This window comes from Sus scrofa, chromosome 18, assembly GCF_000003025.6.
Source record: "Sus scrofa isolate TJ Tabasco breed Duroc chromosome 18, Sscrofa11.1, whole genome shotgun sequence".
NCBI lineage: Eukaryota > Metazoa > Chordata > Mammalia > Artiodactyla > Suidae > Sus > Sus scrofa.
In genome coordinates, this window is record NC_010460.4 from 26,710,739 (window position 1) to 26,736,364 (window position 25,626).

Below are 25,626 nucleotides of genomic sequence, written 5' to 3' on the forward strand. Positions count from 1 at the left end.
ATTTGGTCAGTTTACTTTCAGATTTATTAATCTGTCCCATTTACTTGTATTTATACATCAAATTAGCTTTTCTAATTTCATTGCTCATTTTCTTCCTAAAATCCAACTCTCAGAGTTCCCATTGTGGCTCACCAGGTTAAGGGACTCAACATTGTATCTGTGAGGATGCTCCATGGGTTAAGGATCTGGTGTGCCTGCAAAGTGTGATGTAGGTCATAGATGCGACTCACAATCCAGTGTTGCCATAGTGGCTGTGGCATAGGCCTCAGTTGCAGCTCTGATTCAACAACAACAAAAAAATACACAAAAAACAAAAACAAAACCTATTTCTGTCTTGCATCAAAGAATTATATACTCTAGAAATTCTTTCATTAAGAATTTATAGGTGATATACTCTTTAGAATTTTTCATGCTTGAATTATTTTAAACTTCATATATGCTTTAGGTATAGACTTATTTCTTCTTAAAAATACTCAAATATTCATTAAATATTTTCATAAATATTTTGCATTTGTAAAATATTTTAGATTTTATTTTGATGAAGTCTGATGCCAAATTTATTCCAGTTTATTTTTAATATTCTTTTGTCTGAAAGGGTCCAGATTTTTTTTTTTGATATTAACAAATCTACACATTTTTGTATGTTTGTATCTATTTTTCTGCCCAGCACTTCCTGGTCTTTTCCATCTGCGCACATTTCCCCCAGTTTTGGAGTATTAGCCTCTTACTTCTTTACAGAGAACATTTCTTATTTTCTCTTTTCTCTTTCACTCTTTTTAGAGGGATTTATAATATCTGCTTCCATTTCTTAATCTCCTTTGTCTTCTTTATCCCCCCACACTTTTACTTTGTGCTGCATTCTAGATAGATTCTATGGCTAGATATTTTAGGAAAGTAATATGCTATTTAGTGCTTTAAAAAAGTTAATCCAGCACAACTACCATTTTAAGATTGCACTCACCATTTAAAATTTCAACTGTCTTTATATTTTCTTTCATAAGCTATCCTAACTTACTGATTATATTGTCATACTTCCTTTAAAATTGCATTCATTTTAGTATCCCACCGGTCACTTATTTCAACTTTAAAGTTATGAACACTTATTTACTAAAAATCAAAACTTAGGCTCCTGAAAAGGCAAAGTGAATGCATTTCTTCCTCTACTCTAGATATAATATGAAAACAAAATAATGAAAACCAGTGCAAGAAAGTTTGAATGTAGAGTCAGAATAAGAGGTATAAATTGAAACTTTGGGATTACAATATGGGGTTATAATATGTAGGGATTGGTTTAATTCTTTTGTCATGTTAACCTTTTATGATGTTTTATGCAATTGTAATTACTTTGGATTCTTTCTGTGGTACCAAATGGAACAAAACTTGTATCTGCTCATCCAACATGCAGCAAACCTACTGACACCAGGTTGTGGTGAAGCAACGTACAATATTTACTGCAGGGTGTCAAGCAAGGAGAATGTGCAGCTAGTGCTCAAAAGAACTGAACTCCCCCGCAGTATTCAGGTGAGGGTTTTTAAAAACAATGTTATGGGGAGAGGGTTGTCGGCATGATCAGCAATTTTCTGATTGGTTGGTGGTAAGGTAGTGAGTGGTGTTTATAACCTTCTGACTCCAACCAGTCTTGGATCTATGTATTTGAGATCAGCAGTTTCCACCTGGTCTGGGTTTGGTTTCTGTAAAAACAACTTAATGTGTATGAGACATTGTTATCTGTTCTGCTAAAGGAGAGCCAAGGTCCTAGGACTCCATCTTGTAATGTGACTTTTAGGTTCCTTGCTCAACTACTACTGCTTTGTTTCTATTTATGGCCTTTCTTAAATGATTAACTGCTTAAGCCTGTTCATCATCTGAACTCAGGGAGGCTTAGGATATAAAGCTTTCTCAACAAGCAGGAGGTGGGGAACACAGAAGAATTGTGCTGGGGGGCTCCACAGGATCCTGCTTGGTTTCAGTCCCCCCTTTTCTTTGATACTCCTCAGTCCTAAGGGGAACAGGGGCGAAACAAGAAAGAGAATAGGATTTTGGGTAGAGGTCAATCAAAAGCTGGGCAAGGGAACTCAGTTTTGAGAGGATTTCATTCAATCCCCACTCCTGTTTTAACTTTTCCCAAATCTTTGAGGGAAGGAGGTGATGACTACTCTCAGTACGTCCTGCTGAAAGAGGTTCCCAGTCCTGCCTCAATTTGGGAATGGACACAGAAATACTCTCGAGTTCCAGGTCTTGGATCTGAATCTTGCTTAATACTTTAGACCCTTTGTCTACTGTTTTGGTGCAACAGACTTGATTAGAAATAGGAAGAGGAGTGATAACCTGAACTTTTACAATCTTTGGGACAATCTCATCCCCTGAGGAATTCAGAAGAATAAACCTGTCAACCACTTATGGGGAGACTTGTTGTAACTAGGTAGTCAGTTACCTAATTTGATCTAAGAAGGTGTTAACTTCTGATGTAGTATTAACATGTATACAACAGGAGCTATTGGCCACTAAAGACATGTCTACTTTTTCTGCTAAAATCTAATCCAAAGCAGTTTTATTGTCTAGTACTATTCTGGCTAAAGAATCTAGTGCCTTCTGTTGGCAGGCTAAGGCTTGGGCTGTCTCTTTGGCTGCTATAGGTCCTAAAGTAAGAGATTTCATAATTATAAGGGAGATCTTCAGACCATAAGGCTGCAGTTGGAAGGTGCTAGCAGATACTGTCTTGAGAATGGCTGGTGGTGTCCTTGAGTGTGATACAGAAATTCAAGTTCTCTGTAAATGCCAGAACCATAGTTACTCTATTTTGATTTTTAAATGGATTCTTTTCCTTAATGGTAAAGCAGATGTGCAATGCATATTTGATAGCCACAAAATAGGCTATTTTCGTTTAAGTCATATATAAGCCAAAATGACTTCCCCATACCTCAATATGTGAAAATTTCTTCCATCATTTCCCCTTTTTGTTTTCAAATCTTTTGATAGAAAGCATTGATAATCAAAATATTTGTCCACTAGTGCTAGGGTGGCTGCTGCCTGTGCTGTTCTTTGGTGCTAGGTCTGTTTGTGTGTGTGCATACACATACATATTTACTTTGTTTTCTACACTGGGGAAAACTAATCAGATACAGTAGACAAACTTAGAGGTATGCTAATGGGAAACATTATAGGCTATACATTTTATCATTTATACCCAATTGTCACACAAACTTGCACATGTGCTTTTTAGCGGTAGACCTACCACAAGTAGTGATACATGTCATGAGTAGTTCTACTCTGTGATAACTTCTCTTGGGAGTTTTCTTTCCATTCTGAACACTGAGGACAGTAGTATAGTTAGAAGTAACACAGTAACTTTCACTATTGCTAGGCAGACAAACATTATTTGGTAAAGAGTTCAAATGAATTAGTAGGATGGGTTGGACAGACCTGGTCTGGATTCTTGGATCAGCTGCCTACCGCTGCTGTCAACTTCTTTCATCCTAGTTTGGGTGTCATTTGAGGTCAGTAGTTCTTTCTATAGACCAGTCCATTACGAGGCCCTTCTTAAGTGGGGAATATAAATTCAGGGAGCAATTCCCTCTTTCACTGTGCATGAGGTAGTTAAGAGTACCTAGAAAGTGTCCTTTTATCTAGGTTAGAGACAATTCTTTAAATGATACCTTTTCTAGTATGCATAATCTCCTGGTTGCAAGTCATGGAGATTTAATCTTCATCCAAAAGTAGATTCCTATGATGAACTTTAGAAACAAACACTCTAATCAATTAAACTTTATCATAATGTAACATAGCAACAAGGCACCATCTAGGAAATATCTTAGGCAGTAGAATATAGACCTCAATTAACAAAACTAGAATTTAATATCCACTGAAACATAATCTTTTTGTCTCTAAAATTACCCTCATTTCTACCAAGTAGCTAAATTTAGATTTATTTGCAAAATAATTCTGGTTAATTGATCACATAGGCTATGCTGACACTTTTCATAAGAAATCTCAGACTAAATTTTTAAAAAGCCTCTCAGGGCCAGGAAAGCCATAGCAAGGTCTTGTCACAGATTCTGCTCATCTTTAGATTTGAGGGAATTACTCTCTTCTTAAGGGCCCCCAAATGTCTTGAGAATCTTGCTCCTGCTGGGAGATGACCTTCCTTATTTCCATGATAATGGTGCTGGGACCTTGAGTCCTCAATTTCTAGAGAGATCAGATAAAGATAAACATTTGTTTCAGTCCTGCTTATAATCTGCCAAGTTTTCTGTGGGTCATAATTAGCTTGAGGAGAAAGATTTTCTTACATCTGGAAAACACAGATTAGGGGCCAGTAATATTTCAGACAAAAACCATACAAATTATAATCACATTCACTAGTTCACTCAGGCTTATATAACTAGTCCATTTGTTAAGTTTTATGAAACCATTGTGTTTTCCAGAAGGATTCTTTAATTGCTTATCCAGTTCAGTAATAGGATCTGAAAGTTACCAGAAATTTATACCTATCACAAGTCCTTTGTAGAGTTCCCACAGTGGCTCAGTGGGTTAATGATCCAGCTTGTCCCTATGGAGGTGCCGGTTTGCTCCCTGGCCCAGTGGGTTACAGATCTGGTGTATTGCAGGTGTGGCATAGATCAGAACTCTGGCTTGAAGAGAGTCTCTGGCCCAGGAACTTTCATAATCTTTGGGTGTGGCTGAAAAAAAAGTCCTTTATATGATTTTTCTTGAAGATTAAGCAGTTTTGCAAAAATATCACAGTAAAATAACTATCTATAAATGACAATGGACTCTAAAGGCATGGTTAAAGATCTGATTACAATGCAATTGATAAAGAAACTTTGTTACTGCTATGATACACCACATTTTTAGATAACAGCTAGAATTATGACTACTAACATTTTACCAGGTTATGCTGGATTTTTAGGAATTCCATGTAATTTACAGAACATATATTAATGATATTTACAAATGTAATATAACCTAAGAAGGTTTATCACCATTCATTTGGCAATACTTTCCCATGTAATTTAATATACCAAGTAATTCTAATTTAATTTCTCTTTCTGAGATGTTTCAGGGCCCTTTGGAAAACTCAATTAGCTAGATGTCAAAAGAAGTTGAATTATAATTTATCTTTGGGAAGTTTGTCAAAACACCCAAAAGTTTCAAAACACTTGGGCAAAAAAGGATTATAAATCACTAGGAAATAATACTTACTTAACCAAAGTAACAATAGAAAATGTCAAAGACAAGTATAGAATGTTGCAATTGATCACTTAAAAGGCAAAGAAACTGGTAATCTGTTACCAAAAGCAGCAGCGTCCCCAGAAAATTTTGTCTTCGAAGAAAAATCTTCCTTGCTCAACTGCCTCTTCTTTGTTCCCATTCCTGACCCTTCCTAAACAATTAACCGCTTGAGCATGGTCTTTGGAATTCAGGGAGGCCTAAAAGAGAACTTTTTACACAAACAAGAGGCATAAGACATGGGGTGGGGGGGTTGTGCCAGGACACCCTGCAGGGCCCTACCCAATTTTATCTCTAAAACATATTAATGACTTTCCCCATGTTTGCTGTGTCTTAATTGTACTTCTTTATATTGAGATTTTCTGTTAGATGTTCTTCTGGTCCATTTGCATAGTTCCTTTGCTCAGAGGGTACTACAAATTGTCAATGCTTTTACTCTGCCCATCCTTTATGAGGAGGAGGAGGAGGGTGGGCAGGGATGTGCAGAGGCAAGATCTGCAGGTAACTTCCAGGTGGGGTCTTCCTATTCTTTTTGGAAACTGACAGTCACTGGAGACACTTTTTTGGTGAATTAATTGTAAGTGCATCTTATGCAGAGGGAAATGAGTCCACTGGAAACTTCACGATGTAGAAGGGAATGAAAAATATGAAATATATACACGAAAAATAGGTAAACTTAAGTATGTTTATAAAAGCAAAAATTAACAATGTTTTAAAGCAAATAAAACTATGATTAAAACACAAAGTTTATGAATGAGGTAAATGGAGTGGAATGTTGTGTATGAGTGTCAAAACAATATGAGATGATGAGATGTAGTAAAAGTATTTAAGGTAGACAATTGGCAGGAAAGGTTGTAATAATACTCTACATTTCTAGCTAACCACTAAAATAATGATACATAACTATAAATAACGTGCATAGAGGAGATAAAATAATAAAATATGATTACTCAAAGGGAAGCTAGAAAAGAAGAAATGAAATATGGAACAATTAGAAAATAAATAGTAAGCTGGTGATTTAAATTTACTTACATTAGTGACTGAATTAGATGACATAAACCTAAATGGCGAAAACTGTCAGGATGAAAACATCAAAGAGCCATTTTCTCCTTATAAAAGTCATGCTTTAGGTAGAGAGTGACTTTAAAAATTATACTGTGAAAATATTCCAATACTAAAAATAATAAATCTGATGTAAGTATAAAACATTTTGATATAGGGAATATTATTAGAGATAAGGAAAGACATTTTACATGGATAAAATAGTTCTTCGAAACTGGAGATAATCCTAATTCGCTTCAAAATGCAAGATGCCAAAATTTAAAGTTATAACAAGAAAATTACTATTGGATATTGGAAAGGCTGACACCAAAGTGTAAAGGATATACAATGTGTGAACAACACAATTAAAAACAACCTGTCTTATTTGACATTTATAGAGTCCTACACTGTAGGAGCAAAATGTACATGATTTGTAGTAAAGATGGGACACTCTGCACAATGAATTTACATGCTAGACTTTTAAGAGGTATGAACAAATTTCAAAGTATTGAAATAATATAGAGGATATTTTCTGATCGAAGTGGAATTAACGAGAAAGCAACAACAGAATGAGCAACTCCTCAAATATTTGGAAAACAAGCGTAAACTTCAAGACAACCCATGGGTCAAAAAACCTGGAATGACAATTTTAAAATACTCTGAACTGAAAAACAAACCCATGGCTTATTAAAACTTGTATGTTGTAGCTGAAGCTGAGCATACAGAGACAGGTTTAAATGCATATATTGGAAAAGAAAGGATGAAACATCTCAAGGAGCTTCAAGTTTTGAATAGTTATGAAATGTCCCATGTTCGAAGTATCAGTCAAGTTGGAGGATGGTAATTATCTGAGCAAGGGTCATAATTTTATTTATATGTTTCTGTTGTCATGGTCTTAAGTTATACATCTACTTATTGCTATAAATTTTTAAAGATTTAAAATGCACAAACATCAAATCAGATTGGTATCAAAATCTAGTTTTCTTTCTGGGGAAATTAGTTTTTGATAAGCTGCAAAGATAAACATTTCTGCCACTTTTTTCAAAATCCAGATCTGTGACCCAAGCATAGAGAGATGGGGTCTGCACTTGGATATTTCTTAGGCTGTGCTTGCGGCCTAAGAAAAATCTGTTTTATTCCCATCTTGACTTGACGTGGCCTTCCATTCAAACTTGCTTCTAAAACACAGACCCAGCCATGCTTATTTTATGAATCCTAGATTCCATGGGTATGATCTGTTGCTATAACTTAGCTGAAACGGGAAAATAACATAGAAACAGTCCTTCTTAACACCTCAACCCTTAATAGCGGAGGACAGAGTATCCATAGCTGTGAGATTCTTGTCATTCCACCCATCAGATAAATCACTCCTCCTGAGAAGAAATAGTTACAAGGGTAACGGGAGAGGCAAAAATAGTTTTCCCAATAATCCCTAAAGGATTTTTCGGGGAAAAATGAAGTTCCCATTGTAATAACGCAAAAGTCTCTGAGAAGAAAATTATCCACAGCCTAACCCTTCAAGCTGTCTACCTGGGTGATACGTACTTTTAGAAACCTTTTAACTTGCTTTCACTTAACTATATTTAAATTCTATTTTTGGTCTATAGTATTATTTATTATAAAATTTGTTGAGGATGCTATTCAGTGTTATATTGTCTTCTCTCAAAGAAGGACCATGGGGAAAAATTCACTCTGCCCTTAGTTCCAGAAATAGTTCTGTTTCTCCTAAGCAGCCTCAAATCCTGTTTGTCCAAAATGAAACTCACTTACTCTTCTTCAAAACATATTCCTCCTCCTGTTTCTGAATCTTGGAGAATGGTGCTATCAACCAAAGACATGGTGCTATTCTTTCTTGATTCCTCCTCTTTCTTCATGTTCCCTATGCAGGTAATCACTAGATTTTGTAAATTCCACCCATTTTATCTCTATTACCACCACAACTACCTTAGTGCCTGGATTACTCCAGTATCATTCCACGTGTACCGTTGCTTCCTAATCTTGTACTACACCTGGCCATATTTCAACCAATTTATCATACTAGTTAGGCAGTGGACTGAAGTTGAATATTTGTTTCACAGATTGGACTGTAAGCACTGTGAAGGGTAGGTGCTGTGTCATAGACACTATAATTAACAATTATTTTCCTTATGTTCAACTTTTGTGAACTCATCCTAATTTTTATACTAATTCCTACAATGCGTAGTAAGACTTCCTATATTGAGTGACACCTCCATGGATGTATCACCTTTTGGATTTTAGTTAACTTATTTATTCAAGTTTCCTTGTATGTATTTTAAGTCCAAATCACCTTTGGAATTAGGCAGGATATGAATAAATTAAATACATAGACATTAATTCCACAGAGAGACCTGGGCCAGCAGACAACCAGCAATGTCCTTGAGGACAGCCAGTTTCCTGTAAATCATATTTGGAGAACTATTAATCTTGTTTAGTTCATGTCTGTGAGGTTCTATGTCTTTTTATACCTGTAGTCTCAGTGATAACATCCTTCAAGCCAACTCAGCTCTTAACTGTAAGGTATTAATAGGTCTACCCATAGAATGCTATTTCATGCTTCACATGCTCAATGGTTTTGACCTTTTAAACATTATTAATAAATGTCAGAACTCTTTGACCTCATCATCTTTAAAGAGACACTTCTAAAAGCATTGCTGAGAGACATAATACTAAAAGAATAATTTTGAAAAACTGCTGCAGATAAGCTTAGAAGAGGGTGAAAAAATTTTAAATCGCAGTTTTTCAATTCTGTTACCCAGAATCTTTGGTTATTTCCAGAGCTACTACAAGAGGCAAATGAGCAGGTAATTGGCTCAAAGGATATTCATCCCTTCCTTGGGTTCCTGCTTTTGCCATAGCATTCCATTCTATGGAGATTTGTAGTGGAGAGCTTAAACAATGTTTTTAAAAAGGACTACGTGATTACCTAACGATGGAATTGTTAGAAGCATTTTCATATAAGCCAAAGTATTCCCCAATTCCTTTTCCTTAGAAATCTTCCCTATAAATATCCAACTTGATTTGTTTTCACCTCTTACCTAAGCCCTCAAAGTATAATGATGCTTTAGTTAATCATAAATGGGCCTCAGTTTTGATCTAGAGTTTAGTAGGATTAATAGCGCCATTCAAAAATGTATTATTCACCTACCTGCAGCAGAGCCAGAATCTTGAAATATAATTCTTTAAAAAAGTTATAGATTCTTACATCACTAGTTTTATACATGCTGAATAGATAGAATTGCATCAGATTAAAACAAAATTATGGGGGGAAAGTACTAAGTACACAAGAATTTGAAAAAGCATGAAAATGAAAATGTTTAGCATTTAATAGTAATTCAACTTGTGTTGCACATCAATCTAGAACCGAAGGGAGTAGAAATTGCATTCTAAGTACCTCTGAGTCAGTTAATCAGGAAAACTTCAAGAAGCAAATATCTCAGGATAAATTGCACTACAGAACAGTTGTTACCAAGCATCTGGCAAAATACCTAAAAAGGATTATTCTCATTAAAAAGATTTTAAAAATCTACATTTTATAACCATTTAAATGAACTTAATCTGCATGAGCACTACTACTCCATTATCTGTTTAAGATAAAATTCAAGAACCAGCGTTTCCTAGATGAACCAGAACATTTCCAGAATGATGAAAAGTATTCCAGCCTACTGAGTATAAAATTAGATTGCAGGGTGACTGTGGCTGGCTCAGATTCTGAGGTCATGATGCCTCTTCCTTATGCTAAGCAGATGAAATGTCAGAATAAAATCATAGCCTGGCTTTAGTTATGAATCTTAAATTAGGTGAGAGAAAAAACCTTTTGAAGTGTCATGTACTATGATTTAAGTTTTATCTCCTTATTCTTATCCAGGTACCGAAAATCTAATTACATACCATGAGGACAACTTGCTAGCTAAGCTGACTTTAAATGAGCTTGTACTTACCCTGTGGGATCAGGTGAAGCATCTTCTCAGTGCAGTTAGTTTACAGTCACGAGCATGCTACTGGGATTCACATTTTATTTTCATTGTTAAAACTGTAATTGGCAGGCAGCAAACCATACAAAGCCCACTATATCATCTTTTCCCCCCAGTGGCAAAGTGCATTTAATTTGAATGGGGAGGGAAGAGTCAAACATTGAGGAGTGATTTCAGATTTGTCAGGTATTTGAGAATATTAAAAATTTGAACTGAGGTGTTCCCATTGTGACTCAGAGGGTTAGGAACCTGACTAGTATCCATGAGGATAGGGGTTTGATCACTGGCCTCACTCAGTGGGTTAAGGATCTGGTGTTGCCATGAACTGTGGTGTGGGTCACAGACATGGCTTGGATCTAGTGTGGCTGTGGTGCAGGCCAGCAGCTGCAGCTCTGATTCAACCACTAGCCTGGGAACTTCCATATGCCGCAGGTGTGGCCCCCCCCCAAAAAAAACAAAAAACCCCCTGAAATGGGAGAAGGAAAAAGGGAGAAATGACTGTGTTATCCTGCTTTTTTAATTTTTTTTTTTTTTTGGATATTTGACTGTATTGTATCCTAACTCCCTAATCTGAGGAATACTGACTAGGAAATGGATCACCACATTAGCATCAACACACTCTGCTTATGATTTAGGCATCTGTACAGGGCACACAGGTCTCTAAATGTTTTAGTCAAGGTTACTACCATTATGTCCTTAACATATTTGAATATAAGAAGGTATTATTATGGATTACTATGATGGATTCTCTACTGTGGCTAAGATTTTCTTATAGATTGTGGCCTAGCGACATCATCTGTTGCTCAGGCTTCTGAAACTTAGAATATTAATACTTTAGTAGCACTGAACTTGGACTTAAAATTTCCCCTCATCCATGTGAAAGTTTTGGGATAGAAAGCATTCTCTGCAAGTCTAAAACCTTCAGAGATCAAAGGAACAGCACCCTTCAGGTTTATCTCTTCCATTAAGCATTTTTACCTGGAAGAACATAAAAATACAGACTTTTCACATACATAGCTTTCTAGTGCCCCTCATTTCTTTCTACCTATTACTTTAATCTGATAAGAAAATACGCATGTACATGGATTGCTTATAACAGTAAAATTCACATCAAAATTATGAGCCTCAATTTTGAGATAATGTTTCATCAAACACTCCATGGTTCTATTTAAACGTTTACTTCTGCATTATGTACAGACAAAGGTGTTCAAAAATTTTTAATAGAATATTAAGTATGGTCCCCAGCTCCACTTTACATATCAAAACTTCCAACCCCCAATTATACCATCCTAAGTAATTTTAAACAGTTTCTACTATAGAATATTTAATGTGTTTTGGGGTAGTCTCTTCCTGCCAAAAACTTGATGGTTAAAACGTCTGTGTATGATCTTTTGAAGGGATTTCTAGACTTTTAATATCTTGATTGCAATCATGTTTGAGATCCATTTATGATAAGCAAAAGTTTGATTACAGTATTTTGTGGGGCCAGATTCTTGAAGGAAAATGAAGACTATTCAAGATCATAGTGATTGCTTTAGGCTGTATGTTAGACATTTAAAAGTGATAGAAAATAGAGAATAATCCAAAAGTAGCTTTCATTTTTGAGAATATTAATTTCTATAATCTGGCTGTACAAAAGAATCAACAAGGAGTAGTTTTCAATAATTCTGGTATCTGGATCAAAAAATTGCTGAAAGATAATCTCTAGAAATGTTTAAGATTTTTTTTCCCCTGGATGGTACTTAATATAGCCATTCAGATTTTTTTTTAAATGACACCAATTAATAATTTCATGCTTAAAAGCACTTAATTACACTTTGCATCTCATTTCTTACATGTAATGAGCTTGGACATCATCACACTATCCTTACGTTAAAAAAAAAACTGGAAAAACTGAAAACTGAAAATGAATGATTTCTCAGACACATTAGAGAACTGAGGCCACATAGCCCCAGATCTATAGAAACAAGTGTATCCAGAGAGCTTGAACAGCTGCGAACTACTTACCGGGAATAGCTGGTACTGGAGCCCTAAAGTGGTAGGAACACTTACCGGGTAATCTTGATGGATTGGTGAACGTTGACTAGTGTGGACATGAGAAGGTTCTCAGGATCACAGTCTTGAAAGGCAGGTACCTCCGGGAATCCCACCAATTTCTCACGGTGAGGATCCAAGAAAGATATTTTATGACTCTGGAAAGGAAAAGGGAGGGGTAATTAGCATGTGATATGTTCAGAGCCTTCCCACCATAATAAATATGTACTCTCCAGGGGAAAGGACTTTTTAGGAGAACATAGTTCTGAGCCTAATCTCAGCCCCATAGAGCCTCCTGTTTTAACTAAGAGGGAAGAAAACAGAGCCAACAGTGTTCTGGAACCCTGTAGCTAGAAAAGAAATAGGTGGCAGAGGAAGAAAAAAATACCACTGGAGAAACACTTGTGAAGGTCATAGCTTTGAAAAACAGGTCACTACAAAAATAGATTTAGTTGAAAGATTAGAGAAATGATTAAGATAGTATTTGAAGTAATAACGGCTAAATTTCCGAAACTAATGATAGACATTAAACTACATAACCAAGAAGCTCAGACAATACCCAACAGAATAATATGAAAACCAATATGAACAATAACACTTCCCCAAAACGCTATAGCTAATATTTAATTCTCAAACCGTAGAGATAAATCTTAAGCCAAAGGAAAAAACAATCTTACCCATTGATGAATAAAGATTACACTTCTCATCAGAAGCCATAAGAGAATAGAATGGAGTAAACATTTATGGATTGAAAAATGCCCCCATCTATTGAAACAGTCCTTCAGAAGTGAAAGAGAAAGATTTTTCTCACACCCACAAAAACTGAAAGAATTTATTTCTACCCAGACTTGTCTTGCAAACCTTAAGATGCTCTCAACATAGAAAAGAATATGCCAGAAATTTTTATCAATATAAAGAGAAAGAAGGAGTAAGTGAAGGTACAATATTTTTTATGAGTTGATCTTAAAGGTACCTGCTTGCTTTAATTCTAGTAACAGTATTTAGGGTTGATGTATGTAATAGAAAAACAATGAGAGGAAAAACTCAAAATTTTCTGTTTTAAGTATATGTACCACATATAAATCAATATGATATTTGAAGGTAGACTTAGAATAGTTAAAAATGTGTATTGAAAACTCTAGAGCAACTCTAAGCAGTGTAATTGATGTACTAGGATACAATCTTAGGCTCAACTAAAATCAAAAAGGAAAGGGGGGGAATGAAACAAGAAATCCAACAAGTAGAAAACAGTTACGAATATGGTGTGTGTATATATATATATATATATATCTACAACTATAGCATTAAGGACTAAGTCAATTAAAAGCATTGACTAGAAAAAAATGCCACCAAGTTCCAACTGTGTTGTGTAAAAATAACTCTCTTTAAGTACGAAAAAATAGAACAGCAAAGGGATGGAGAAAACATTATGCTAATAGTAATCAAAATAACTCAATTATCTATATTAATGTCAGACAAAGCCCACTCATGAAGAAGAAAGATTAACAGGGTTAAAGAGGTACATTAAATAATTATAAAGGATTCAGTCCTCTAAGAAATAAAAACCCCAAATGTCTATGCATAGGAAAAAACTGATAGATTTTTAAAAGAAAACAGGCAAATACACTTATTTTAGTTGGAGTCTTCAGCATCTTTCATTCAGGAATTGACAGCTCAAACAAAAGCAATAGAATATAGCGATATAAATGTTTTAAGTGACATTTATAGAATGCTCAATCCAACAACAGGAAAATATACAATATTCACATTAGTCTCAAGTTCATAAGTATTAAGATTCACTACCTTGAGATCCATAAAACATACTTGAACAAATTTAAAAATAGAAATTCTCTAAATTATGTTCTCAGGACAAAATGGAAATTAACTAGAAAACGGATAACTGAAAAATCTCTAATTGGGAATTAACATGAGTTCAAGCAAGTATAATAGAAATTAAAATATTTTAAAGTATGAATGTAAAAATACAATGTGTAAAAATCTGGGATACAGCAAGAACAGTGGATATAAAGAATTTTATAGCATGAAATACATTGGAAAAGAAGGTTGATCTAAATAATATAAGCTTTTCACCATAGAAAATTAGAGAAATATTTAAGCCAAAAGCAAGTAGAAGAAAAGAAACAAAAATTAGAGTAGAAATAAAATTTAACGAACCCTAAAACTAGATCTTTGAAAATTTTAATAAAATTGATAAAGTTTTTCATCTAGAAAATTAATTTTTGAATAGGTTTATAGGAAAGTTTTGAAAATGGTATGATATCCATATGTCTTACAACATCTTACATTAGTAACATTTATCACAATGCAGACCCATTATTCATATTTAGTATTTTCTTTGTTTTAGCAAGATTTTTTTTTTTTTTTAAATAATGGCCACATTCACAGTGTATGGAAGTTCCAGGTCCAGGGATTGAATTTTAAGCTGCAGCTGCACATGGTGCCACAGCTGTAGAAATCCCCGATCCTTTAACCCATTGCACTGGGCCAGGTGTTGAACCCACACTGCTATAGTGACCTCAGCTGCTGCAGTCAGGTTCTTAACCTACTGCACCACAGTGGGAACTCCAGCAAGTTCGTTTTCTCATTCCAGGATTCAAACCAGAATACTGCATGTGTTTAACAAAAGCATTTAGGAATTATATAATAGGTCTACTTCTCAAATTCAATGTCAACCTCAATTTTGAGTAACTTACACTTTCTTAATTTCCTAGGAATGTATACTTATGATCTTTATTTAGAGATCTTTCTCAGTTTGAGCCTCATCTAGTAGATTTAGATATTTTAAGCACCCATATGTTTATTTTATTAAAAATTGCATTTGATTTTGAAATTCAAATTTTTAAAAATAAGGCACTTATAATTGAACTTAATTTGATCCAGAGTTTATTAATAGGAATTACGCACTAGGCTCCTTGTTTTAGAAATAACGAGATTAAAAACACACCAAATAAAATGCCTTTCTAGGATAGTAGAGCCAGTTACCATTAGAGCTCAGATTGTAATACAGATCTCTGGACTTTAAGTTCTGTGCTTTTTCCTTTTCCCATCACTGCTAATTTTCCATTTTCATCTCTGGTCTTGTTCCTCCGGCCTTAGGTATAAATTGGGATGATCCCATCAGTTTTATACCCACATAATTGGGAATAAATTAGAATAACATTTGAATAATCTATAAATTTATATTTTTCTGAAACAATTTACAGTTACAGTATAATTTTTGAATTTTTTTCAAACATCTCAAGTGTTTCAAAAAATATGTATTTCATTTTTATAGTATCTTTTATAGTAAATCATTGCAGTACAGACTTGATATTTTTTATCTTTGAAATATTATAAGCTATTTTAACCAAGAGATGGCCCATACATAGAACCTGTACTGACCTAATAGACAGTAATGGCTCATTTGTAAGTTTTATAACCTAAGGGTTTAATATTTCACCAGAAAGACTCTCATAGGCTTTAGCATGAGAAAAATCTATGGAGGAATCAGATGACTTTTTATAGATTACTCAGTAAATAACACTCATTTAAAACATATATACTCCACTATCAGACAATTATGTAAATATTAAAGATATTTTTTCAACCAACTACTTGAATTTCTACCACATTAATAGTTATATGTCACAGTTCTAGCTTATAGGAGTTGATATACGTTTCATAAATGACTGTTGAGTATATCTGCTTAAAAGAAAGGATACTGAGACAATTTAAATTCCATTACCTCAATGTCTTTTTTTTTTTTTTTTTGTCCTTTTAGGGACACACCCATGGCATATGGAGGTTCCCAGGCTACGGGTCAAATTGGAGCTATAGCTGCCAGCCTATGCCAAAGCCACAGCAACGTGGGACCTGAGCTGGATCTGTGACATGCCACGGCTCACCGCAACTCCGGATACTTAACCCACTGAGTGGGGCCAAGGATTAAGCCTGTGTCCCCATGGATACTAGTCAGATTAATTTCTCCTGAGTCATGAGTTATTTTAAATTATACTCATTATTGGAGTTCCCTTCATGGCGCAGTGGAAATGAATCTGATTAGGAACCATGAGGTTGCGGGTTTGATCCCTGGCCTTGCTCAGTGCGTTATCTGGCATTGTCGTGAGCTCTGGCATAGGTTGCAGACAGGACTTGGATCTGGTGTCACTGTGGTGTAGGCAGCTGTAGCTCTAATTGGACCCCTAGTCTGGGAACCTCCATGTGCCACAGGTGTGGCCCTAAAAAGACATAAATTATACTCATTATAACAAACGATTCGTACAAAACATGCAATGGATGATTTCAAATATTGGTTCTGTTATAACTAGCATATAATTACCAAGTATGTATTTAATGTTCAAGAAATTATTTTTCTGGTTGCTTATTGTCCCCTGCAGTTTATCAATACATTTTCCCAAACTTTTATTTTACATATTTAGCACACTGGCTATTTATTTAAAATTGATTTTTTCAAGTATTTTTACTTTAGAATAATTTTTTAGAGAATTACTCTTATTAGATTAATATCAAGCAATTCTTATGTAAATAAATGGCCCTGCCTGACAAACTCTTTGAAATATTTGACTAACCACAGTATACTGACCTCCTTATCATTGGATGTTGGACAATCCAATAGAACTAACAGGATCCTCCATACACCAAATAGTGGAGTATGCCTTCTGTGAAAAACAAGTTGTATCTTATTTGAAACAATAGATATATTAGCGCATGGTCTGAGATGATTCTAAAGATAAGCAAAGTAGATGCTGTTTACTGAGGAATTACATAGACAAGGAACTTTGAAGGAAGCACTCTTCTCAGTGAGGCAGAAAGGCAAGTGTGGCGAAAGAAACTATAGAGGAGCAACCATACATTGTGGCTCTTGGTTGGCTTGAGGGAAGCAAAGAATAAAGGATCTCACTTCTACCAAAAATTCCTGCTGTCTGAAAATGACTCAGAAAGCATGACCCCAAAACAGCAAAGTACAACCTTATTCTCAAGTTGATGTGGAATATTTGCCATGATAGACCACATTCTGCATCATAAAACATAGCTCAGTGAATATAAGAGCGGAAATCATACGAAGCATATTCTCCGAATACACTTGATTTAACCTAGAAATCAATAACAGCAAGCTAGCTGGAAGATCCCTAAATATTTGTACATTATACAACATAATTTTAATATAATGACTCAAATTCTCAAGAGAATATTATTTGGAACTTAATGGAAATGTAAATACAACTGTAAACATTGGTGGGATGCCACAAAAGCAGAGCTTAGAAATTTATATCATTGAATGCATATATGAGAAAAGAGATTCAAAATCATTAATAGGCTTCCATATTAGGAAATCAGAGCAATAAGAAATTTTACGTTGAAAGCCAGCATAAGGAAAGACATAATAAACAATGTAGAACACATGAAATTGGAAAAAATAAAAACAAATAATAATAAAACCAAAACCAAAAGCTAGTTCTTTGAAAAGAGAGTAAAACTGAAAAACTCTAACCAAGTAAACAGAGACATAAACTACTAACATTAAAAATGAGAGAGGATCATCACTTCCAGTCCCATGAACCTTAAAAGGATAATAGCATAATACAGACAGCTCCATGACTGCAAATGTAATGACTTAGATGAAATAGAACAATTAAAAGCACAAACTCCCAAAACTCATACAAGGAGAAATCAGAGATGACTAGAGCTATATCTACTAAATAATTTCATGCAACAATTAACACCTAAGCAAATAAATTCATTACCAAAAAACTACAGATCTTTATCTTTCTTTACCGTAGATGCAGAAAGTCTCAAAATACTTGCAAATAAAATCCAACAATGCAATGATGTGTTAGTCTCTTCAGCTCAGAATTAGTCTAGGTATAGAAGGCAGATTTAACATTCAGAAGTAATGTAATCTACTACATCAGTGTAAAGATGAAATAATCACATAATACCAACTGGTAAAATATTTTTACACATAAATCTATAATTATTTCAACTACAAAAACAACGTAAAATGAGACAAAAGTGCTATCCTGTGATACAAATTATGTAAACATATAGAAAAACATGCCATGTTCTTTTTTTTTTTTTGGTCTTTTTTGTTGTTGTTGTTGTTGTTGCTATTTCTTGGGCCGCTCCCGCGGCATATAGAGGTTCCCAGGCTAGGGGTTGAATTGGAGCTGTAGCCACCGGCCTACGCCAGAGCCACAGCAACGCGGGATCCGAGCCGCGTCTGCAACCTACACCACAGCTCACGGCAACGCCGGATCGTTAACCCACTGAGCAAGGGCAGGGACCGAACCCGCAACCTCATGGTTCTTAGTCGGATTCGTTAACCACTGCGCCACGATGGGAACTCCTGCCATGTTCTTGATAGGATTATTAAACATACTAAAGAGTTTAATTTCCCCTAAGTTTACATGTAAGTTTTTATGGTCTTAATAAGATACCAAAAACATTTTTTTGGGATTTAGAAACTTAAAAATGCATAAAAAAGGCCAGTCAATAAACTTCAAAAAACAAAAATTATTTGGGCTTACTAAAATTTGAAATAAAGTAAAATTCCATCATTTTCTACCTCCTTATACATTTCAAATTTCCAAATGAATCAAATTTAAACACAAGAAATCAAAGTTCTAAAAATATTGGATAATTTTATAATTTGGAGTAAATACCTGACAATATCTAGATATTATAAAAGTGATCATTTCAAATACATTTAAAATATCTGATGAAGAAATGCATGAAAATGGGAATATATTTGAACTCATATGAAAAAGGCTACATTATCTAATTGTTAAATACACTTGAAATGTCAACATCATATATCCATTAATACAACTGAAAAACATGATATGGACAGATAAATTCAAAGTCAATATAAACTGCTTTCAAATATATGCATATTTGATCTTATAAAGAAAACATTACAATCATGCCATTTTTCATAGTTTCATTAGACACAATCGCATTTTAATGACATACTCTTAGAGAAAAGTGAGCTAATCACTGTTGTACTTGGTGTTTTGAAGTTCAACTATAAGTTAGAAATATTTATCAAAATTAAGATTCCACATGCCCTCTGACGTAGCAATTGTGTTATTTGAATTGTGTAATTATAAGGCTGACAGTAACTATGATACACAGGTACTATACATGGGTTTGCATATGTATGCCTATACATGTAGCTGTTAGCAAGAATACAAGCACTGCATATGTACTTATATAAAATTTTTAAGATATGTTGCTAATTAAATCAGTGTTCAGAATGCTGTATGTGGTGGGCTACATTCTGATGTCTAAAATGCATATGCATATACATGTATTCTTATGTATACCTAAAATATCTTTGAGATTATTTTGAAAGCATGAGCAAAGACTGACAACAGTGGTTGCCTATGGAAGGATAATGAGAAGCCAGAGGGAAGGGTTAAGGTAGAGGTTTGTTTTTCCGTATTGCATGTATTACTGTTACCAAAGGAAAACTAGATTAAAATGTAAATAAAACATTACAAAGAATTATACATGTTAATTGTTGTCTTTAGTATCTATCCCATTTACCTCCAAAAAAGTATTGATGCTTTATTTTCTCTCTTCATAAATGCAAAATATATCTGAAAGGATATTTCTCTGTTTTGTATTCAAGAAGTATATCTTTGAAGTACCTTTATCCTGATTGTTCTTTTTCTATTTCCATTTTAGCAGATTTAAATTTCACATTATTATGTAGCTCTGAGTTTGGATGGTTTATTTTTCTTTTTCCTATTCTCTATATACATGTAGAAAATACAGCTGGAATAATTTCCAAAACTGGCATTGTGATTTCCTGGACTCATTTACCTTTTGAACTTGCTTTCTTGAGAACATTTCTATTTATTATCATTAGTAAAAATCAATTTCTTAAAGCTCATTCCTTTAACAAAGTAATTTCCTTTCCCCCACCCCGATATATTTAGGAAATCCTCCCTCAAATTTGCCTCTCTCTCCACCTTGAATAAAATGCTGTGGGTGTCTTTAATAAAGCCCGTGTTAAATACACAGCTTCTATCCTATAGCTAATGTTTTATCCTTTTCAGATTTGAGGGAAATATATCAGTAGCCATTTCTAAACAGCTTCTTTGTTATTTATTATTCATCTAAAAAGTCAGGATTGTATGAAGATGCTGGCTCCGTAGTAAGGAAACAATCTCTTTGTTCTATTTGAAGGCTTTCTTTTTTTTTATGTCTCCTTGATATCTGGAGGAAGATTTAGTTATGTAAACATAACCCCTAATTCACAGTTTTTAAAAGCACAACAGAAGTATTTTCAAAGAGATGATTCATCTTGCATTTCTTTTTTTCTTTTTTTTTTTTTGGCTGGGGGGAGTATCATCTCCATTGTCTTTCATTCTCATCATTTCTTAAGCAGCCCTTCATATTTTGCATTTTCTGCATACTTACCATAAAGTAACTGGTTTCTTGAACTTTCTTATTGACTTCATTGAAATACTAGGATGGCGTGTCTTTGATGAATAGTTTTTCTTTCTTATTATTAATTATAGTTCCCAACTAATATGCAATGTTAGTTTCCTAAGATAGAAAGTGACTTTTTAAAGTAGGGTTCTGCCTTAGCAAGAACAAAAATATGTGGCATTGACTCAGCTGTTGGATGGCAGGAAGTGAGGATACTAATATTGGAGATTTAAAAAATGGCAATCCACGTTTGTAACTGCAAAAGATTTACTAAATCATTGCTTGCAATAATTAAAAACCCATGCATATGTTGGGTCAGCCATTCTGGAGGAGTCTAGAAAGCAGAACTTAAGAATCTATATAAAACCTTAACAGAGTGTGTTGGTTTCTATGAGCTATATTTAAAAAAATGTTGTAAAGAATAAGTTAACACATGAACAAACTGGCCAGTTTACAATCAGAGATGAAGGGGTAAAAGAGTTTTCAAGGTTAAAAAGCCACTGGCTTTAGCTCCAAACAATGGGATATGGGAACCAAAATTTTGCTAAAATACCTTAGTTGTACAATGTGTAAGAAAGAACAGGGGTGGGAGAGGGAGGGAGGAGCAGAGACCCTACTTTGATGACCAAGTTGAAGTGGGACACAGGGGAGCAAAGTGGCAGAAAAAAAAATAAGGCAAATTTGAGACCTATGTTTAAAAACGAACCTAGGGTGTGGTTAGTGGTGAATGCAATGCCTAGTAAATTTGTGAAGGAAATTTATTAGTAAGGAAACCAGAAGGCTGAACTACAAATACCTTTGACTTTTAGAATCATTAAACTCCTAGTCTTACATGAGCAGTAAGCTTTGAAGGCAGTACAATCCTGAGGATGGCATGCTCCAAAATATTCACTTCAGATATGACCAAGGGGAGTCATGGATAAGGGGGAGTTTCCCAAAGTACAGAGCCAGAGGTCACGGCAAACAGTGGGCAAGAGACTTGCTTCTGGGGAAAAACCCAGGACCGAAAAGTGTCAGTACTCATTTTTATGTTTGCAGCCCAATAAGTGGGCTTTAGTTAAGAACATGACCTTTAATTATAAACAAATAAACTTTTGATCCACTTACATTTTAGAAGTCATTTCAAAAATAAATCACATCTACACATTATTATTGCAGTTGCTTTATCATTTGCACTCCAAGAGCTTGTGTTATCTGTTACAAAGTATATCCTTTCCTTTCTTTCACAATATATTGATACATAACCCCTCCTCCCCCCGAAACACATCTATATACACTTCTTTAAGAATACAGCTGTGTATATACATGTTGAGAATTGTAACCTGTATGTGTATAAATATATACTGGTCTCCTTTATATAATATAGCATCGGAATATTTTGTCTGCTCTTTATAGGCTGTGCCAAGTATGAAGATAAAACTTTCTTACTAATAAATGAAACGTCTGGAAACAATGTTGATCATATAGGGTTGAAATGAGGATTTCCCAGTGAAATGGAAATGCACAAACCTTTACATGATTTTTATTATACACTACATACTCTGATGTGTGTTAAGTGATTGTACTCATAACTAAATGAGACATTATTATCCACCTTTAAATGAGAGATTAAAATGAATTTCTTTCACTTAGTGCAATTGATAATGAATAGATTGAGAGAGATGTAAATCTAATATGCTAAGTGATGAGTTACTGAATTGACCTAATATGAAGATGACACAGGAACAAAACCATCTTCAGGAAAATCAGGTTACTCAAAAGGGATACAGAAGTTATTTAGGGAGCATTTTACAAGATTTTCATCTCCTTATTACCAATTTTTTATAGCCTGAAATTTAGATTAAAATACTGCATATTAGCTATTAATATGTTCATTTTTGACACATCTTTGCCTTTTTAAGCATCATGAAAAGTGTGATTTAGTATACAGCATTTTATTTTGTTTGGAAAGATACTGAGGCACATGGCTGATTGCAGTAGGTTTTAAAACCTTATAATTACTAACCTAGAATCAGAAATCAGGCAAATTATTGAATCTTTTATAGACAATAACTGATTCTGTGATTCATTGAACTATTTTAAACACTTACGCCTGCTAAAATATTATCACTAGGTAAATTATTGATGTGTGCCTTTAATGAGAATATTGTGGTATATGCATTTCAAATACCAGCTAATAATTTAGCAGATATTATTTTTTAAGAACTGGATCAACTGCTAATCAAACCTACAACTATTTTTTCCTTACAGGAATCTAAAGTGCTATCCCAGACACATATCTCTATTAGGTGAAATAGTACTTAAAAAAAAAAAAAAAAATTAACTTTTCTGTATCAAGGCTCTAAAATATAGGGCAGCAATATAAAGACAATATTATAAAAAGATAAGAATTTAAATGGATTACAAATACAATCATTCCATAAATTTAAAAATTTTTTTTAAAAAAATTTTTGTTTACAAAATATTTTAACAAAATTAATACATTTCTGGCAGTAACACAAATTTAAATTTTCTGATTATATCTGCCATACCATATCTATAAAATAAAATTTAGGTAAGTTTTGAGTTGAAGGTGAACCTCTGTGTTTTTCCTAGATCTCTGTGTACTGCTATGGCCCAAGACTGCATGAGGCAGTACTCTGATTCTTTACAAAGTGGAGCAGTAAATCTCTTTTCTTATACACAATGTATAATACCTGTATTCCTCACGGTCAAAAATGACCATGAGGTTATTCAAAGACTTCCAGTGTAACCAAGAATGATAAAGGTAAAATTTTTGCCAAAGAACAAAAAGCCAAACTATTTTCTCATATATAGGTTACCTTTTAAATTGTTTCAAGTAAATTACTAGTTGCATAGACTTTCCTAAAGTTACCTAATATTCTCGTATATATAATAAGTTTAGGGAAAAAAAAAACTGTCTCTCAACTTGCTTGTGTATTATTTTCTATTTTTGATGACTTTGTCTAAAAAAACAAGTTTCTGATTTTTTGAGAAAATAACTAGAAATATTGAGTATGTAAATTTATCCATAACATCATTAAAAAAATTTTAAACATACAATTGGAACACCCAAGAATACCTAATGCATACTGATGATCCCTTGTGATTATATTTTAACAAAAATTTGATTCCATCACGAAACAAGAACTATGATGGATGCAAATAAAGCAGAATTCATCTTATTTTCAAATACTTATTTGTGTTAAAAAGTATTGCCCATAAAAACTATTTGCAATTATTTTTGTATGAGTTAATGTCAAGAAATAATACACTTTCTAAGAAAAAAGTGGTCAAAATAAAGTAAAATTGGTGACTAAGAGCACTGCTCACCTCCCAGCTCTACAAGTATTGAGGAGTAACCTCCTGCAGTCGCTGACCATGGAGGAATTCGGGATCAAGAAACAGGATGAGGCACTCCATGCTTTGGAAAAAACAGACCCCATATATAGTTCATCTCAGGAAGAATGTTAATGAACCCAGATACTCACATCTTCCCATACATAGAAAAGCACTAAAATCATTGAGATACCTGTTCTTTGTGACTAGCAGGAAATGTAGGCTTGACTGCATGTATTTCCTCAGCCAGAAATCACATATAAACAGTCCTCCCTTGCCTTTTCAGAGCAACTTCCTTAGAGCCCCTCAGAAGCTGTCTTCTGGGCTACAGTCCTCAGTAAGACCTGAATAAAAATTCAACTCACAACTTCTATGTTGTTCATTTTATGGTCCACAAAGCTAAAAATAAAAAAGAATTAAACTAGGGAGGGCATCTTCGTATAGCTCATCAGGTTTTGCTGAGATGGTGCTGATTAATAAATAAGCTTGAAACCCAGCGGGTCAGAGCAGCTAACAATTCATTGCTCACTGATCTATGCATTTTTGACTGCTTCTTTACTGAGCTATATGGACTGGTTTCCTGAGATTACTTCTGCTGGATTCTGCTGGGATTGGCCACAGGGTGGGTACTAGGATTACGTCTGTTCCACAGGCCGCCTCAATGTGGGACACAACCTGAAGAAGCACCTGTCATCTGGGACATTATGGAATTTTCGTGAAAGAGGGAAGAATGCAAGAGGGGTAAATAAAAGCATGTGATATCTCTTGGGGTTTCTGCTCAGAACTAGCACACATCACTTCAGCCCAAGGGACTTGTGTACGCTCATTCAGGAACTCATTAGGAACATTTCTACCCCAAGTTATTTCAGGACTCAGTTTTATCAAATTCAATTCCACTGTTACACATGGTTGAAAAATTTCTGTCTATACTAACAGCCTAATGGCTGACCACTGTGTGTCTGTAATTTTGATGCCACAGACTTTAGGTTTTGTTATGGCAGCATTCCATATCCAGTATCAATTCTGTATTAGCGTGCTTTTGTTATAATTATGCGTAACATTTAGCTGACAACATTGACATTTGCAATGCCTTGCATTTCTGTCTTGCTTTAGTGTTTAGCAATTTGTTGTGATTCTTCAGAGTTCGGCTGGGCTTAATCTTTGCTAGACTTGGATGTCGGATGCAAGTTGGGTGAAATAGTGTTTCCCATGTCTCCTTGCTTTGTAATGAAGGAGTACATCTGATATGAGACATAGCCTCATGGTAGAAGACAGAAAAAAATAGAGTGGTGAATGGAAATACATCTCTCTGAAAACCCGAGTCTGTTCTGTCCACCCTGTACCAGCCAAATTACCTGGCCAAGGCAAAAGTCAGTGGGAAAATTTTGTTTTTTCTGTATTAAACCATGGCATGAGCGAGGACAAATAATGATTAAATAATGCATCCACCTACCTGGTAAACTAGTATTTATCTAGTATTTATCTTTCATTTGTATATACTTTTCATTAACCTACTTTATTTCAGAAAATA

General features: G+C 34.5%; 1 long non-coding RNA gene across 1 annotated transcript; it reads left to right on the forward strand.

Moving 5' to 3' along the window:
• LOC110257538 lies at positions 225-25,626 on the forward strand. The gene is made up of 2 exons (XR_002340290.1): positions 225-1,521; positions 24,748-25,626. It is a non-coding gene; the product is annotated as an uncharacterized LOC110257538 (long non-coding RNA).